Source organism: Rhinoderma darwinii, chromosome 1 (genome assembly GCF_050947455.1).
Source record: "Rhinoderma darwinii isolate aRhiDar2 chromosome 1, aRhiDar2.hap1, whole genome shotgun sequence".
NCBI classification, from domain to species: domain Eukaryota; kingdom Metazoa; phylum Chordata; class Amphibia; order Anura; family Rhinodermatidae; genus Rhinoderma; species Rhinoderma darwinii.
This window is the reverse complement of record NC_134687.1, coordinates 400,408,546-400,428,261: the sequence shown is the minus strand read 5'-3', so window position 1 is coordinate 400,428,261 and position 19,716 is coordinate 400,408,546.

The following is a 19,716-nucleotide window of genomic DNA, read 5'->3' as shown; positions in this document are numbered from 1 at the left end:
GCTCTCTTCTGAACAGGTCTGCTGGAGCTGAACGACGCAAGCGGCGCGTCATTCAAAGGCGCTGATTGGCAGGGTAGAATGACTTGCCCCGTCAATCAGCGCCTTTCAACCACGGAAGCCCCACCAATCAGTGTAAGGCCGGATTTACACGAGCGTGTGCGTTTTGCGCGCGCAAAAGGAACTTAACAGCTCCGTGTGTCATCACCATATAATGCGTGACTGCGTGATTTTCGCGCACCCGCCATCATTATGACACTCTGTTTGTATGTTTCTAAACAGAAAAGCACGTGGTGCTGCTGTTGCGCGAATCACGCGCGTCCCACAGAAGTGCTTACGTGTGGTGCTCACGCTGCGCAAAAATCACGGACTGTCTGCACGGCCCCATAGACTAACATAGGTCTGTGCGATGCACGTGAAAATCACACGCGTTGCACCAACGTATTACACTTTCTTGTAAATAAGCCCTAATTGAAAAGGTCGCTGAATGCCCGGCCATTTAGCTCTAATGCATGTATTTGTACCTGCGTGCTATAGATGCCACCGGGCATGAGAGGGCCCATGCCGCCTGGCCTATAAATGTTGGAGGCTTCGCGGCGCGGGCCCCGTAGTAGCGTCGCTACCGCTGTAGCAGCCATAATCGCTGCTAGCGGTGCCACCGGGCATATGGGGGTGCGTGTCGACGGGCAGCACAGGTCCCCTCAAGCCACGGCTCCCGTAGCAGCCGCTATGGCTGCTACAGCAGTAGTTACACCACTGCTTACAGAGGACCTGTCAGCTCTCCTGACATGACTGTTTTAGGTATTTAGTTGTAATACTTATGAAATAAAAATTCTGGAGCTTCTTTTCTTATATCTTGCGCTGTTCTTCTGTTATTCCTCCTAGAAATGTATGAATAAATTGACAATTGGGTGTTACCAGTTGGGGGTGTAACCCTACGCAAACTGACAATGTTCAATTAGTGCTGACAGAGTAGGACTGTGTAGTGACACACCGCTTTGATAACGGGAATGGTAATTGTATGTTCACACAGCTTATTTTCGGCCCTTTTTCGGTCTGTAAACAGCCGAAAATTGGCGGAAAAATCGGAAGCAGAACGCCTCCAAACATCTGCCCATTGATTTCAATGGGAAAAACGGCGTTCTGTTCCGATAGGGCGCTTTTCAAAATTGAAAAGTGCAAATCCTCCTGATCCCTAGAAATTGTCACTGCTTGTATTGTCTGTATAGGATAAGAGGAAGGCGCTTGAAGTAGTGAGTTCACTGCAGTTGATTTTCTATATATATCGGTCTGAAGAAAACCACGTATGTCCTTGGATAGTCCACCCCCGGACGAAGGCATCCCGCCAAAACGCGTCGGGTTCGGTGTCTCCACGGTGCAGGAGCAATAGTATGGGTAGGTTCACATTGTCCACATCCCCACTTTGTTATGTCAGATTACCCTTCTAATGTAACAGCATATTTACCAGGGGGTTCTTCCACGTAATTCAGATCATTTGTTATCTTCTACAATATTTTCATATCTGACCCTGGTCTCTTCTAATACATGCATGGCGATTTTGCCCATAACAAATTTTGCATGTATCTTGACATATAATCTGTTGTCACATACCATATTTTTTTGCCATGACAGACACTTTGGTTTTGCACTGTATGATTCAGTTTAAATCTGTTTGTTCAATATATGTAACAACAAAGTATATTTTGTATTTATCTAAAAATATTTGTGTTAATTGACCTCATCTATAGGTTACATGTATAATTCAATAGGTCAATGCACCAAGTCTCTACTTGGTTGTACTTTAATCTCTTTTACCTTATGTTCTATTATGAAACATGACTAATATTATAGGCAAAGGATATTTTCCCTGGATGTACAAATAGGTTGTATTATTATCAGATCCTGTAGGTGAAGGATGCAATACTGATAATAACATTATATTATGGAATTGCCTAACATAATCTAAAGTGGTTCTCTAATATGCCTTTCCATATGGTGACACTAGCACCCGCTGCCTGCACCAGTGCCAGTCTGAAGATACAATCTCTGGATCTTTTTTCTGTACCCTTAAAATGTATCGCTCTCTGTCACATAAGTCAGATAAAGATGTCCATAAATGTTAGTCTTAGTGTTAGTTAGTGTAGGACTGGGGTCCCTTGGAGCCAACAGAAGAAATGATTCTGAAGACCTACCCTCCTCCTATACAAAACACGCACACTCACTGCTGTGTTGCTGTTATCAATGTACACACAGGACATATTATGAAAAAGGGCTAACGGGTTATTTGTGAATCATCCCATAAGAAATAGACCCTAGTGGAAAGTGGTTGCCTCTAGAGTCAGATCCAAATGGGGTTGTCTTCTGCTTTACCTTTGGAACCTGTTATTGGGTCAGAGCCTGGGTCCACCAGAGGATCCTTTGGTACTCACGTGGGCCAGTCCAACCTGGGATTTTTGATAATAATCTGTACTAATAAATAATTTTGACAGCTTCAGCCAACTGTGAGAATTTTACATGAGTGATCATTCATGAGACATCCAAGAGGTGAAAAATGGATCAGTCAGGTCGTTTTTTTTTTCTTCTGTTTACACCTGTAGCAGAAAGATCAAAATATTTATATGTACAGTACGATGAATCAATTTCCTCATCAATGGGGCAGATTTACTATTGAAAATGCACCAGAATTCTGACTCAAATTGAGGCCGAATTTTGGAGTACATGCTGTGCGCCGCATTTATTAACTATTTTAGACACTTTTTTTACGTCGCGCTTGACAAAGGGCATGGCTTAGGAGCATGTTCTAGCCTAAAGGGCAAGGCTTAAAATTTTGGCGCAAAAAACTAGGCAACCGGGAGGGGGTATAAGGAAGAGACGGTAGAAGCGTGAAATTTATCATACAGCGGGCATCACTCATGTTAAATTTGGTGCATCTTCTGACTGCCTTGTCTAAATTTACACTGTCTAAAACTTACACAGTAAAAGTAAATCTGCCCCAATATTTTTTCTCACGATGTAAAAAAAAAAACATATAGAGTAACAGCCCGTTACTCTATATGTTTTTTTTTTTACATCGTGAGAAAAAATATTGGGGCATTTCCTATGGAAATGGAGCTGGCAGGAACTTAGATTGTGAATCCCATAGAAGACAGATTGATGTGAGTGGTTACAATTCGTGTGGAGCGCTACGGTATATGTTGCAGTTGGGAAGTAAAATGGGAAATAAAATACTAATTAATCTTCATCATTGTGCTCATTTTCTAAGTGTACCATTGCAAATACCAACAACAATATCAGATCAATAGTTGCTTCATGTAAACCAACCTTTTTGAAAATATATCTGCAATTGCCACAATTTATAATACCTTGAATGACAATGCTACAATGTTGTGTAACACTTGTCCCCAGGGAAGGTAAAGTGTCACAGACTGTATATCAGGCTTCTGCCTGTGCGCGTGGACAGATCCGCACAGACTTTCTGAAAGTTCAATGTTTCCTGATCATCTAATCCCTGATGTTATAAAAAAAATCTAGGGTAATATCTTTACACTCGATAAATAAAATCTTTATGGTGGACTGGGGCCTATGTAATAAACTAAACGGGCCCCTGTTACTATAGTAACCGACAGTACTTACCCCCCTCTTTCCAGAGCACAGTGGAGGTTCTGACGTCATAGCGCTGTGTGCAGCGTATGACTTCACGACGCTATGCGCTGCGCACAACATCCCGACCCTGGATGGAGGCAGTACCTCTGCTACTTCCCCTTCATTTCGGTTACACGGACGTGTCAACAATTCACAGTGTGAGCAAGTAAGGAAAATGAAGGGGAAGCAGCGCTCGTACGAGCGCTGAACCCCCTTCAAAGCAGCTGATTGGCGGGGGTCCCGGTAGTTGGATCCCGACCCTTCAGCTATTGATGGCCTATCCTGAGGATAGGCCATCAATGTTTAGGGACTGGACAACCCCTTTTAAGCCTACTATGTGTTAGGCCTTATTCACACGAACGTGTTATACGTCCGTGCTACGCGCGTGATTTTCACGCGCGTCGCACGGACCTATGTAAGTGAAAGGGACCGTTCAGACTGTCAGTGATTTTCACACAGCGTATGTGCGCTGCATAAAACTCATGACATGTCCTATACTTGCCCGTGTTTTGCGCAGCACGTACCCATTGAAGTCAATGGGTGCGTGCAAATCGCGCACGGCACACGGAAGCACTTCCAGGTGACGCGCGTGATTCGCACAACTGTAGTAAAAAGAATGAATGAAAACAAAAAAGCACCTCGTGCTTTTCTGTTTGTAAACATAAAAACAGAGTGTCATAACGATGCCGGCTGCGCGAAAATCACGCAGCCGCGCACCATATGCTGATGACACACGGAGCTTTTTCGCGCGCAAAACGTGAATAAGGCCTTAGGCTTAGATACAGGGCCCCAGCAGACAGTAATTTTTTACTGTATAAGATTAGTGTCTGCTGGACCCTGTATCTAAGCCTATCTTAGGCTTAGATACAGGGTCCAACAAACAGTATCACACATGCACATACACGCACATATTTTTTTTGGGGGGACACATATGTCGTGGGGCTATTTCCCCTGACGTTTTAAGTCCTTAGTGACGCCCCTGGCTGCTAGTGCTGCATTGTTGGATCACTTAGAAGACCCAGCGATGCAGCTGAAAGCTGCGGGCTGTCGGACATGAAAAGTTTTGGGGGGCCCAAGAAGATCCTTTGTATCGGGGCCCATGAGCCTTTAGCTACGCCTCTGTATGTGTGTGTATATATATATATATATATGCATTTGAGAACAACTACAGCCCTATATTTAGTTTCATGATGTACTATCATGGCTGCTGACCATGTATTTATCTTGCACATTTTTCGGCTGAGGGTTGACCATGGTATATACTGTACAGCACAATAAGCGGGCAGCAATATCAACTTTCCAGCAGTAGAATTCACACAGAACCTGCAACACACTTCCAGTTGCTTCAAGCAAAGTCCCAGATACTACATAACCATGAGTTAGCGATCACTGGCTTTGCATAAGCCTTACTGGAAGCAAACATTACACGGTGCGGCTGACCGGCTGCAGATGCACAGTATGTGGTCATATGGTTTGATAATTCTTTTACTATAGCTCAGGGTTGGCTTGGCAGCTGTACTCGAGCTGTTTCTGAGCTGCCTACGGTTATTTGCACATTACCCAATTTCTTTGGTAATTTTTGTAAGAATAGCCTGTGTCACCTGTGAGTCAGCAGTTTATGAACATACACCACACATTTTACAGTCATTTTAATGTAGCACCATGTATTCATGCATTCCTATAAGACCTCCTTCACACACACTTTATTTTTCAGCCTTTTAAACAAGCATGTAAAAAACGATTTTATTCAATTTTTTTACATACATTTTTTGTGGAGATTTTTATTTAGTGACTTTTTGTACATGTGATAACTAGAGCATGCTGAATTCTGGGAAAAAAAGTCACTCAGCCCCCAAAAAACGCCACGAACCGAACCACTGTGTATGTAGGCTTTATCATATTTTCCTGTAGACTTTAAAGTAACATCTGTCCACAGTGTTTTTGGGGGAAAAAAAGTGAAAAAAAGCAACTTAAAATATAAGCAGACACTGTGTGTAAATTCAACCTAAAGGCCAAGTACACACGGGGGCGCATACGCTGCGTAAAAGCACGCAGCGTATCCGGCCTGTGCGCCGCAGGGAATTCCGGGCGAAAAAGCGTTTTTTTTGGCCGGAATGTCCGCTGCAGAAAACTACAGCACTTAGCCGGCCTGAGAGCAGACTGGCCTCCTGGGACAACGTTTCATCTCAGGAGACCGCTGCAGCCTGTGATTAGTTTCAGCGGCGGTCACATGGGATGAAGCGTCATCCCAGGAGGCCAGCCCCCTGACATCTTCCAGCCCAGTCTTCTGGGATGATGTTTCATCCCATGTGATCGCCACTACAGCCTGTGATTGGCTGCAGCGGTCACATGGGATGAAAAGCGCTGCTGGCAGGAACAAAAACAACTGAATAAGTATGAGATTTTATTTTTTTCTGAGCTGCGTTTTTTTGCGGCGGGCGCTGCGAACCTGCCGCAAAAAAACGCAACAACTGCAATTTGTTGTGGGTTTTACCTCCCCATAGAATTTAATGGGGAAAATAAGCAGCGTTTACACAAGTACAATTGACATGCTGCGGAATAAAACTCTGCACCGCAGGTCAATTTTTGCACACATGCACACACACACACACACACACTCACACTCTTACTTGAGCCAAACACAGTAATGGACATAAAAGAAAGGAGATGCATCAGCATTTTTTTTATATTTCCTTCCTTTTGAATTCCCTTCTGGATTTGGCTTAAAAAAAATATGCCAAAAACTGCATCAAAGCTGTGTGTGTGATCCTGACCTCACTCCAGTTTTTCGGTGTAAAACAAGTTGCGAACTTTCCACTAAAAATTGGTGTGCACCTCCAATAAATTTGGTGCATTTCACTCCGACGTACTTCAGTTTAAGACCGGTCTATGGAACGCCAGTCTCAAGAAATTCCACCCACAGTTTGCTGCAATATTTGGTGCAGTTTTTGGTTCAGGTTTTTTTGAACCAAGGCCAGAAGTGAATCCAAAAGGAAGGAAAGGTATAAAGAAAAAACTGATGCATCTCCTATTTTTGTGTTTTTCTGTGTTTGGCTAAAAAAAACTGCCGAAAACTGCATCAAAACTATTTGTGTCTGATCCTGGCCTAATAGGTGCACAACTATAAAAACATATCAACAGCAGCACAAATCTCTTTCCTATCCTAATAGTTTGCTAAAATGTATCAGTTTAGGTAAAATGTCTCCCGTCCAGGCAGGGGCGTAACTAGGAAAGACTGGGCCCCATAGCAAACTTTTGACTGGGGCCCCCCCTCCCCTGGGTGTCACACAACCCCCCCCCCTTGTAGATAGTGCCTTTTTTACAGCCCCCCCCTGTAGATAACGCCATACAGCCCCCCTCTGTAGATAGCGCCATACATCCCCCTGTAGAGAACGCCATACAGCCCCCCTGTAGATAATGCCATACAGCCCCCCTGTAGATAGCGCCATACATCCCCCTGTAGAGAACGCCATACAGCCGCCCTGTAGATAATGCCATACAGCCCCCCTGTAGATAATGCCATACAGCCCCCCTGTAGATTACGCCATACAGCCCCCCTGCAGAGAACGCCATACAGCCCCCCCTGTAGGGAACGCCATAAAGCCCCCCCCCCTGTAGAGAACGCCATACAGGCCCCCCCCTGTAGGGAACGCCATACAGCTCCCCCCTGTAGAGAACGCCATACAGCCACCCCCCCCCCCCCTGTAGGGAACGCCATACAGCCACTCCCCCCTCCCAAAAAAATACGACCTACAGTGTGTCCTACAAAATACATGTATCCCCTCTCCACAGGATCTCCACAGGATAGGGGATACATGAGTGATCGCTGGCAGCGATAGGGAGAACGGGGGACTGAAAGTCCCCTGAACTTCTCCATGACAAACCTCTGACTTCCGGCGTCTGCACAGCTCACTAAAAATGAAAGGAGTGCTGGTCACGCATGCGCACAAGCACGACCGGCGCTCCATTCATTTCTACGGAGCTGCCGACACAGACCCCGGAAGTCCGAGGTTTGTGATGGAGAACTTCAGGGGACTTTCAGTCCCCCGTTCTCCCTATCCCTGACAGCGATCACTCATGTATCCCCTGTCCTGTGGATATCCTGTGGAGAGGTGATACATGTCCTGTGGAGAGGGCATACATGTCCTGTGGAGAGGGGATACATGTCCTGTGGAGAGGGGATACATGTCCTGTGGAGAGGGGATACATGTCCTGTGGAGAGGGGATACATGTCCTGTGGAGAGGGGATACATGTCCTGTGGAGAGGGGATACGTGTCCTGTGGAGAGGGGATACATGTCCTGTGGAGATCCTGTGGAGAGGGGATACATGTCCTGTGGAGAGGGGATACATGTCCTGTGGAGATGGGATACATGTCCTGTGGAGAGGGGATACATGTCCTGTGGAGAGGGGATACATGTCCTGTGGAGAGGGGGATACATGTGTTGTGGAGATCCTGTGGAGAGGGGGGGGATACATGTCTTTTGCTCTATTTTGCGCCTTCAGGACCAGACACCGTTTAGCCATTTTTAGCACGTGTTAGTTAAATGGCTATAACTTTTTTATTTGTTGGGCTAACGACGTGATTTTTGCGACGTTTTTTCCATAGACAATGCAGGTTTAATTTTTTATCATTTTTATACACACCTTTTTTGCTATTTTGGAATTTTTATTCATACAGTTTGAAAATAATAGTAAAAAAATAAGCTTTTTTACAATTCAGCTATTTTTTTTTTGGTAATAACATAGTTTTACCCTAAAATAGACATTTTATTTGTGATCGTCATTGTCTACCGTAAATTTTTATATATTACATGTCTATATTAGGGTAATTGGGTCAGCGCTAGCGTTACAACAATGATTGGCGGGGGGGGACGTTTTTTTTTTGGGGTGGGTATTTTATGTGTATTTATTATTTACATTTTTTTTGCACTTTACTTTTTTATTACTATGGTCTGTCCCCCAAAGGTCAAAGAAGACCTTTGGGGAACTTTATATATTTTTTTTCTTTCTTTTACACCATGTTTTTCCCACTGTAACTGGAGTTGCACAGCAGCCCCAGTTACAGGGGAAATCAGCCCTCTCATAGTGACGATTGTCACTAATAGGGCTGTGCTGGGTCTAGTAAGACCCAGCAGCAGCCTGCCACTAACGGCACCCGGCGATCATGTGACCAGTCACATGATCACCGGGAGGAATAGAGACAGCGCTGCTGCTGTCTCTAGTCCTGTACACAGCGCGCATTCAGCGCTGTGTACAAGTGATCAGAGAAGACAGAAGCAGCGAAAGCTGCTTCTATCTTCTCCTCAGGGTCCCCGGCAGTCACTGACAGCCGGAGACCCGACATTCAGCTGCCCGATCGCGCGGGCAGCAAGTTAAAACCCCAGCCGTAGAAAGTCTATGGCTCGGGTTTTAAGGACCCTGAACGCTGGCCGTAAAAATACAGCCAGCGGTCGGGAACCAGTTAATGGCAGAGCGGGGAGATACCTCCCTGCTCTGCCGTAGTGTTCAGTGGCGTCCCGCTGTAGCAGCCATAGCGGCTGCTAGCGGAGCCTCCGGCCATGGTGGGGGCCCGTGCCGGCGGGCGACACGGGCCCCGTAGCAGCCGCTACTGCTGCTACGGCGGTAGTTACGCCACTGCGTCCAGGCCACTTAGCTCACAGAGCATTACATAGAATGGATACAACTAAAAAACTTTAGGTCAGTACTGGTTTTCAGCCTCTGGATGTAAACTGATTTCTAGACAGGTCTGGAAAAAAAAATGGTGTCATTAAAGGGCAGTGTTTTAACCAGGGATCTTGTTATAAAACAAAATCCTTTTAATATGAGAGCCGCAGCGGCATTCAGCTGATTGCTGTGGACACGGCTCCTGAGACCCCCAGCTAACAGCTGCTTTTGCCTGGGAACTTGTAATCCAATTTGGCTCATAGAGAAGGGTCCAAATTGGTTGTTTTTTTCTGTATGACATCCATATGCCTTAATGCCAGTTGCACACGACCGAGTGCCACTCGGGACGTTTTTCACAACATCCAAGTGCCACCTGATAGTTTTCACGGACCCATTCACTTTAGCGAGTGAATCGGGTCCGTGACTCTGATATGTGGAACGTTAGGACACGTCCTATCTTTCCACGGATAACGGACGGGACTCGGCCGACACACACGGTCGTGTGCATTAGGCATAATAGGGCTCATGGCTAGAGGTTGTCGTGATGATATAATCCTTTTAAGGATTTTACCATTTTTGTTTTGACTTTTATCGCAGATATCAAAGTATAAGGGCATGACCACACGTAGTGGAATTTCTCTGGAATTCCGCTGCGGACAGTCCGTAGCGGAAATTCGCAGCGTACATGTTTCTCCATTGCCTTCCACAGCTTTTTAGTTGTGTTCGTTTACACGTTACGGTCAATGCCGCTGCGTAGCATAGGCTGCGGCGCGGAATTTGGTATCCGCAGCATACAATGGTTGTTGCGGACGTGTAGCGGACTTGTTGCGGACTCATTGCGACTTCAATGGAGAGTCAAAATTCTGCAATGAAGTCCACAGATGTTATGTAGATGTTATGTGTGCTGCGGAGCGTATTGGTTTTACTAACATGACATTTCTTCATTCTGTTTGGACCTACAGTGAAGGAAATAAGTATTTGATCCCTTGCTGATTTTGTAAGTTTGCCCACTGTCAAAGTCATGAGCAGTCTAGAATTTTTAGGCTAGGTTAATTTTACCAGTGAGAGAGAGAATATATTTAAAAAAAAAAAGAAAATCACATAGTCAAAATGATATATATTTATTTGCATTGTGCACAGAGAAATAAGTATTTGATCCCCTACCAACCATTAAGAGTTCAGCCTCCTCCAGACCAGTTACACGCTCCAAATCAACTTGGTGCCTGCAGTAAAGACAGCTGTCTTACATGGTCACCTGTATAAAAGACTCCTGTCCACAGACTCAATTAATTAGTCTGACTCTAACCTCTACAACATGGGCAAGACCAAAGAGCTTTCTAAGGATGTCAGGGACAAGATCATAGACCTGCACAAGGCTGGAATGGGCTACAAAACCATAAGTAAGACGCTGGGTGAGAAGGAGACAACTGTTGGTGCAATAGTAAGAAAATGGAAGACATACAAAATGACTGTCAATCGACATCGATCTGGGGCTCCATGGAAAATCTCACCTCGTGGGGTATCCTTGATCCTGAGGAAGGTGAGAGCTCAGCCGAAAACTACACGGGGGGAACTTGTTAATGATCTCAAGGTAGCTGGGACCACAGTCACCAAGAAACCCATTGGTAACACATTACGCCGTAATGAATTAAAATCCTGCAGTGCCCGCAAGGTCCCCCTGCTCAAGAAGGCACATGTACAGGCCCGTCTGAAGTTTGCAAATGAACATCTGGATGATTCTGAGAGTGATTGGGAGAAAGTGCTGTGGTCAGATGAGACTAAAATTGAGCTCTTTGGCATTAACTCAACTCGCCGTGTTTGGAGGAAGAGAAATGCTGCCTATGACCCAAAGAACACAGCCCCCACTGTCAAACATGGAGGTGGAAACATTATGTTTTGGGGGTGTTTCTCTGCTAAGGGCACAGGACTACTTCACCGCATCAATGGGAGAATGGATGGAGCCATGTACCGTCAAATCCTGAGTGACAACCTCCTTCCCTCCACCGTCCTGGCTCGTGGCTGGGTCTTCCAGTATGACAATGGCCCGAAACATACAGCCAAGGCAACAAAGGAGTGGCTCAAAAAGAAGCACATTAAGGTCATGGAGTGGCCTAGCCAGTCTCCAGACCTTAATACCATCGAAAACTTATGGAGGGAGCTGAAGATCCAAGTTGCCAAGCGACAGCCTCGAAATCTTAATGATTTACAGATGATCTGCAAAGAGGAGTGGGCCAAAATTCCATCTAACATGTGTGCAAACCTCATCATCAACTACAAAAAAACGTCTGACTGCTGTGCTTGCCAACAAGGGTTTTGCCACCAAGTATTAAGTCTTGTTTGCCAAAGGGATCAAGTACTTATTTCTCTGTGCACAATGCAAAAAAATATATATAATTTTGACAATGTGATTTTCTGTTTTTTTTTTTATATAATCTATCTCTCACTGGTAAAATTAACCTTGCCTAAAAATTCTAGACTGTTCATGTCTTTGACAGTGGGCAAACTTACAAAATCAGCAAGGGATCAAATACTTATTTCCTTCACTGTATGTATTTCTAGGTCTACAGCCAGACTGAGGAAGTCAATGGCGCTCCCGTAATTACGGGTGACTACGTGTGTGCACCCATAATTACGGGTGACTACGTGTGTGCACCCATAATTACGGGTGACTACGTGTGTGCGCCCGTAATTACGGGAGCGTTGCTAGACGACGTCAGTAAATAGTCACTGTCCAGGGTGCTGAAAGAGTTAAGTGATCGGCAGTAACTGTTTCTGCACCCTGGACAGTGACTTCCGATCACAATATACATCAACCTGTAAAAAAAATAGAAGTTCCTACTTACCGAGAACTCCCTGCTTCTTCCTCCAGTCCGGCCTCCCAGGATGACGTTTCAGTCCAAGTGACGGCTGCAGCCAATCACAGGCTGCAGCGGTCACATGGACTGCAGCGTCATCCAGGGAGGTCGGGCTGGATGCCGAAAGAGGGACGTGTCACCAAGACAACGGCCGGGTAAGTATGAATTTCTTTTTACTTTTACTAGGGAAAGGGCTGTCCCTTCTCTCTATCCTGCACTGATAGAGAGAAGGGAAGCCCTCTTCCCCTCAAAACGCAACGGCTAGTCCGCATCTATTTAATGCCCATTTTAGGCAAAGCCGCAACAGAATCTGCAACGCAGATTCTGTGCGGTATTGATGCGGACAGTGGCGGAAGAAATCCGCCACGTCTGGGCATGCCCTTAGAGCAAAGAAAAATGTCCTTGTATGAGATTGGCCACACTATGCAAGTAAAAGGTCTACACCAGCAGAACAGGGAGCAGCTTTGCCTTATTAAAGGTACATAATGTCATCACATCCTTTGTGTAGGTTTCTACATAGATCTTAATGTCACGGAGTTCAAGCTGTCTCAACAGGAAACAGACCTTGTACTACACAACAGTTACACCAGTTTTACTGTAAAACCACTTGTCCTTTCAATGCAGAGTTTTCTGGATAAGTTGTCTCGCTACTCCCTGTGCACAATGATCAAGTCGTGGCACTGCATGGGAATTCAATACATGCTGCTGGGTTCCCCCATAGATTACAGCTAAAGGCTATGGGTCCTACCAGTGAGATAAGTTTATCATTAGGTGACCCTTTTCAAAAATGGATTATCCAACATGGACAACTCCATTAAAAGCATTCCTACATTATATTGAAAAATGGCGAAATTTTGCTGAGAAACATGGCTAAAAAATGTAATCGCAATGTGAAACCCAGCTTAAGTCACTGAGTTCTCCTCTGGCATGAAGTCTTTCTTTCATCAGTCTCTGAGTTATCTTGTCTCCTATACACATATCATATGCTGGGTGGGAATGAATAACAGTACATGGCTATAGATGTCACTCAGCAGTCTACTGAACATGAATGGCTTATAAATCTGCACTTATATATCCACCCCGAACTCCCGAAACTCCCTCTCTTCTACTGCTCTGCATGTGGACGCATCCGGCTATGTTCACACATCGCTATTTGTCGCAGATTTTGATGCAGATTTTTCAGCCATAGCAAGAAGTGGTTTCAAACAGAATGAGAAATATAAAGTAAGAACTTATACTTCTCCTGTCTCCTGGATCCACTTCTGGCTTTGGCTCAAAAATATGCACACAAATCTGCAACAAATCACGATGTGTGAACATAGCCTTACACTTTGCTTTAGTTCTATTCATGAACCAGGAAGATCAGGATGAACAGTACGATACAGTTCCTTTAGAGGTATCAGATGCTGGCTCACAGCATTTCATAGACTGTGAGGGGCTCATAGATCTAAATGAATGCATCCATTTCCCCCTGTTTTACTATGCATGTGTAGTCATGAGCTTTTGCTGTATTTTTATGATTCTTTTCATGAACCAAGGAGGTTGGGATGAACAGTACTACATGGTGCCATCCACATAGAGGGGTGTTTTAACCTGGACTACAGCAAATGGAATTGTGGGAGGACATATCAAAAATGTCATTTAAAGGGGTTTTCCCATGAGGGACATTTATTACATATCCACAGGATATGTCATAAATGTGAGTTAGATACGGTTTTCATCTGGGACCCGCACCTATCACTAGAACGGGGCCCCCTAAACCCTGTTCTAGCTTTTTGTGCTCACGCTGACTCCCGGCCACTTACTGATTACATAGTCGAGAGTTACGGAAACAGCGTAACTTGCTGAGCTGCCCTGTTTCCGTAACTCCCATAGTAGTGAATGGCAGTTACAGAAGCAGCGTAGCTTAGCGATTTATGCTGTTTCCGTAAACTCCTTACCATGTAATCAGTAAGTGGCCGGGAGTCAGCGTGAGAACAAAAAACTTGATCGGGTGTTTAGGGGGCCCTGTTCTAGAGATAGGTGCGGGTCCCAGAGGTAGGACCCGCATCTATCTGACATATATGACATATCCTGTGGATATGCCATAAATGTCCCTCATGGGAAAACCCCTTAAAGCTAAAAATTATATTCGATTTCTCTTTTAAATACAATATGATTTTGTTAAAAGTGAAAAGCAATGCGGCGTCTGTGGATGCAATTCATGAGGTTTTATTGGGTAGCTGTCAAAAGGGAACCTGTCACATTAAACATGGAGTCCAATTAAATCAACCTGCTCAGCTCCTCATTCTCTATACCATGACTGCAGATCGGTCTACATTTTCAATGTGACAGGTTCCCTTTAACTCCACTTCTCCGCAGCATAATACACTGAAAGCAACAGTAATTATTGAATTTTGAGTCTTTGCATTATTGATGGGTTAATCAGCTTTATTACCTATCGATTGACTGAATTAACCGATATCCATGAGCAGAAGATATTGTAAGTAGAGAAGAAACACGCTGAAAACTGTTATTTATCTTTCGCCAATGTCTGCTTTCAGGAATAAAAGGATCTTACTTTTTTGGGACATATTTCGAAATATGATGTGATATAATTCTGAAATTAATAATAGATATTATTAGTAAAGAATAGCAAAATACAGAGAAGACAATGCAAAATGAAAGATATTACAGTTGATTTTCTTTATTACAGCTCTTATTAGGGTTGCTTCACATGGAAAACATCATCTAGCATTTTTTTACATCATGTTCAGGAGATTTCAGCTTTCCTATATGTCTCGGTGATCAAAAAGGGAATTGGATCTTGACATATGGGAGAAAGAAAACATTTTCGAAGGAAAAATTGTATTCCTGAAGGGTGGTCTTCTCAAAGAAATCTGTGCATTACATACTTTGTTATATTTTCATTTTAAGCACAAGGGAATGTATTACAAAACTGCATTGTAACCTTTCTACCCTGAACTCCATGATGGAGAAGAATTTAAACTGACCAACAATGTTCGTGTTCAGGCCATTACCCAGAGCAGGAAAAAGCAGGTAACAGTAATGCCATGGATCTGCTTAAGGCCTCATTTACACGAGCGTGTGCGTTTTGCGCGCGCAAAAAACGCTGCGTTTTGCGCGCGCAAAAGGCACTTGGCAGCTCCGTGTGTCATCCGTGTATGATGCGCGGCTGCGTGATTTTCGCGCAGCCGCCATCATAGAGATGAGGCTAGTCGACGCCCGTCACTGTCCAAGGTGCTGAAAGAGCTAACTGATCGGCAGTAACTCTTTCAGCACCCTCTACAGTGAATGCCGAACACAATATACACCTGTGAATAAAAAAAGACTTTCATACTTACCAAGAACTTCCTGCTTCCCCCAGTCCGGGCTCCCGGCCGTTGCCTTGGTGACGCGTCCCTCTCTTGTCATCCGGCCCCACCTCCCAGGATGACGCCGCAGTCCATGAGACCGCTGCAGCCTGTGATTGGCTGCAGCCTGTGCTTGGCCCGTGATTGGCTGCAGCTGTCACTTGGACTGAACTGTCATCCCGGGAGGTCGGACCGGAGTTATCGGTAAGTCAGAACGTCTTTTTTTTTTACAGGTTCATGGATTTTCGGAGCGGAAGTCACTGTCCATGGTGCTGAACCAGTTTAACGCTTTCAGCACCGTGGACAGTGACTGTCTCCTGACGTCGCGTACCCGAACATTTTTTACCGGTTTCGGTCAAAACGAGTTTGGCCGAACCCGGTGAAGTTCGGTGCGCTCATCTCGAATTTGACACTCCGTTTGGATGTTTGTAAACAGAAAAGCACGTGGTGCTTTTCTGTTTACATTCAGGAGTTTGACAGCTCTTGCGCGAATCACGCAGTTCGCACGGAAGTGCTTCCGTGCGGCATGCGTGGTTTTCACGCACCCATTGACTTCAATGGGTGCGTGAGTGCGCGAAAAACGCACGATTATAGAACATGTCGTGAGTTTTTTTCTGCGCACACGCGCTGAGCCCAATTCACGCATCGTCTAAACTGCCCCATTGACTAATATAGGTGCGTACGACATGCGTGCAAAGCACGCGCGTCGCACGCGCGTATATTACGTTCGTGTAAATGAGGCCTAAGTATGTGTGTTGCCCATCCCTTCTACCTCCTACATTTTTTTATGCAGGGGGTAGAAGCACTTTTAATGCTCCTAGTGGATTTGGCCTGAATCCTACTAAATGCCCATATTGCTTAGTACAGGAAATGGGCAGCTGTCATTGTGCCCGATGCAGTCGTCAGAATGGATGGTACAGAGTGACACCTTATAGGATTTATTTTGGTGCCAAGCACAGACAGCTGTGATGGCTATGGAGAGGTTTGCCACATAAATATAACAGCTTTTTTGATATTGATAAGTATTAAGTATTGTCTTGTTCCTATCTCCATATTTGACAGTAATTAATAGAAAAAAAAAAAAGCTTATTTGTTACTAAGAAAACTGAACTTCCTCAAATGCAAGAATAAGTTAATTGACATCCAATAATTGTTATCCTGCTATTTAATTATACAAATGTCAATTTGCCATAACTGTCATTCGTATTTGTTTCGTTTTGATTAGGGAAAAAGCATATTGTGGCAAATTCTGCAGAGGTAAGGCATGCCCTCAAATACTGTCCCCCATAATCCCGTGCTAGTGCCCATATATCTCACCCACAGAACCACCATAATGACAACCACAATCATGAACAACCACGGAGCGTCCAAAATAGTTGTCCCATAACAAATAAAGCCACAGTGCCCCAAGTTTAAAGGGGGGGGGAATACACTCCTAATCCTCTTTTCTCCAGTGCCGCTCTGCCGTCCACTGCCAAGAAGTAGACAATATCTGGAGCAGGTTATTTTTTTCAACGCTACTTGTCTATAGGTGGCAATAAACCTGATATGTTTTTTGGGAGATCCAGTCAATTTAGGCAGAATACACAACAATCTAAAGACTGTAGTGACCAGCAGACCATTTACTGATATCTGCCATTAGTGGGAAAAAAAACATGGATTGTTTACCTCATTATAAGTGGTGGCGTAGGTGTCAGGGCGGCATTTATCCTCGCTCCTATCATAAGAATTGGATGCCCATTCAACTGACCCAAACAGCCATGGCCACATCACATATCTACGGCCAGTTTATGACTGACAGCTTCTACCAAACACACTGGCTGTACGGGAAACATGCATGCTTTGTAGGGTTCAGGAAGTTTCTGCTTATTCTGGGAGATTACCAGTATGCATAAATGATGCAATTGTGGTGCTTTAAAATATCAGGCCAATATTAATGAGGATTATTAAATATGCTTAAACGGTTTATCCGGGTAGTGAAAATGTTTTCTTAGTGACTGCAAATTAAATAAATAAAAGAAAAAAAACAATACCTACCTGTCGCTGCCCCCGGCAATCCAGTGCTGACAGTGGTCCTGGTGCTTGTTTACATGCATTTAGCATGTAACCCCTGCAACCAATCAGAGGGCTCAGCGGAGCTCTCTGGTGTCGAATAGTATTTTTCTCATAATGACAGAAATACAACATATAACCGCTGAGACCCTCTGAACTCTCTGATTGGCTGCAGCGGTCACATGTTACATGCATTTAAACAAGTGCCGGGACTGCCACCGGAGCGAAAGCCCTGGATCGCCGATGGCAAGGATAACAAAAAATAGAAGAATATAGTCATATGCTGTTAGTTTATACATAAGTCTAAGGTATGTGTAGCTACATAAGGAACCTAGAGAGTAAGGCTGGAGCATACTTTGTCTCCAGGGCCGGTTACTTTGGCCCTGGGCAAGGTTAAAATTGGGGCCCTAAATGCTGAATTAGGGCCTGTTCACATCTACGTCGTGGTTCCCTTGATGGCTTCCGTCAGGGGAACCCATGAACAAACCAAACAGAAACCAGAGCTTCCGTTTCCATTACCATTTATTTCAGTAGTAATGTTTCCGTTGCAAATGGTTTCCGTTTGTCTCCGTCTTGTAAGTTTTCAGTTTTTTTTTGGTGGAAACAATAGCGCAGTTGTCTGCAAAGGAAGCATTACCACTGAAATCAATGGTAATGTAAACGGAAGATATGGTTTCCATTTGGTTTGCGTTCATGGGTTCCCCTGATGGAAAGGTCTGACGGAACCCATCAACAGAAGCCAAACACTCATGTGAACAGGCCCTTACTGTATCAATAATGCAGTCAATTCAGAAGGCAGTGTGCAGAGAACTGCATCACTAATTTCTAGCGCCTCCAGGAGTTTTGCAAGCCCCAAAGCATATGTCCCCCGTCTCACACAAAAAAATTATCTATATACATATACAGTTATTATATCATACCACTATACCAGATGAAATATTACCTGCATACTGTTACAGAATAATACTGCCACACCATAACCACATAGTGACGGAATAATACCCCCATACTGTTATTGAATTAAAACCACTATACAAAGACCAATATTACCACCATGTAGTGACCATATAGTGGTAGATGCCAGTTATACACAGGAGCTCTGCAGACAATATAAGTGATTACAGCACATTTATATCTAGTGACTCACAGGTGATGTTTTCTCTGATTAGAGTCATTCACTTTCCCTTTTTTCTCCCTCCGGCCCAGACCACTGTGATGATTTATTCCAGCCAGGACTCGTCTCTGCAGAATTTGACACACAGACATGTTCGTTTCTCGCTTTACAAGCATCCTCCCCACCTATACCCCATCCTCTAAACAAATTCGTAATCCACAGTGCCCCAGATGGTAATAATGATCCCTCAGTGCTCTACATAAGTGCCCCATCAGTAACCGTGCACCCTTTGTGTCCCCACAGTAATAATTCCCCATTTGTGCCTCCTGTATATAGCACCACACACAGCCCCCTGTAGATAGCACCACACACAGCCCTCTGTAGATAGCACCACAGTCCACCCCCCTTATATATAGTGCCACACAATCCCCCTTTAGTAGATAGTGCCACACAACCCCCCCTTAGTAGATAGTGTGACACAGCCCCGCTTGTAAATAGCGCCATACAGCCCCCCTCCCCTCCATATAGTGTCACTCCCTTATATACATATATATATATATATATATATATATATATATATATATATAGTGCCATACAGCCCCCCCTTGTTTATATAGTGCCACACAGCCCCCCTCCCTTCTATATAGTGTCACTCCCTTATATATATATATATATATATATATAGTGCCACACAGCCCGCCCTTGTATATATAGTGCCACACAGCCCCCCCTTGTATAAACTGCCACACAGCCTCCACTTGTATATACTGCCACACAGCCCCCACTTGTATATAGTGCTAAACAGCACCCCCTTGTATATTGTGCTACACAGCACCCCTCCTTGTATATAGTGCTACACAGCCACTCCCCTTGTATATAGTGCCACACAGCCCCCCTTGTATATAGTGCTACACAGCCGCCCCCCTTGTATATAGTGCTACACAGCCGTCCCCCCCCTTGCATATAGTGCTACACAGCCACTCCCTTGGATATAGTGCTACACAGCCACACCCTTGCATATAGTGCTACACAGCCAC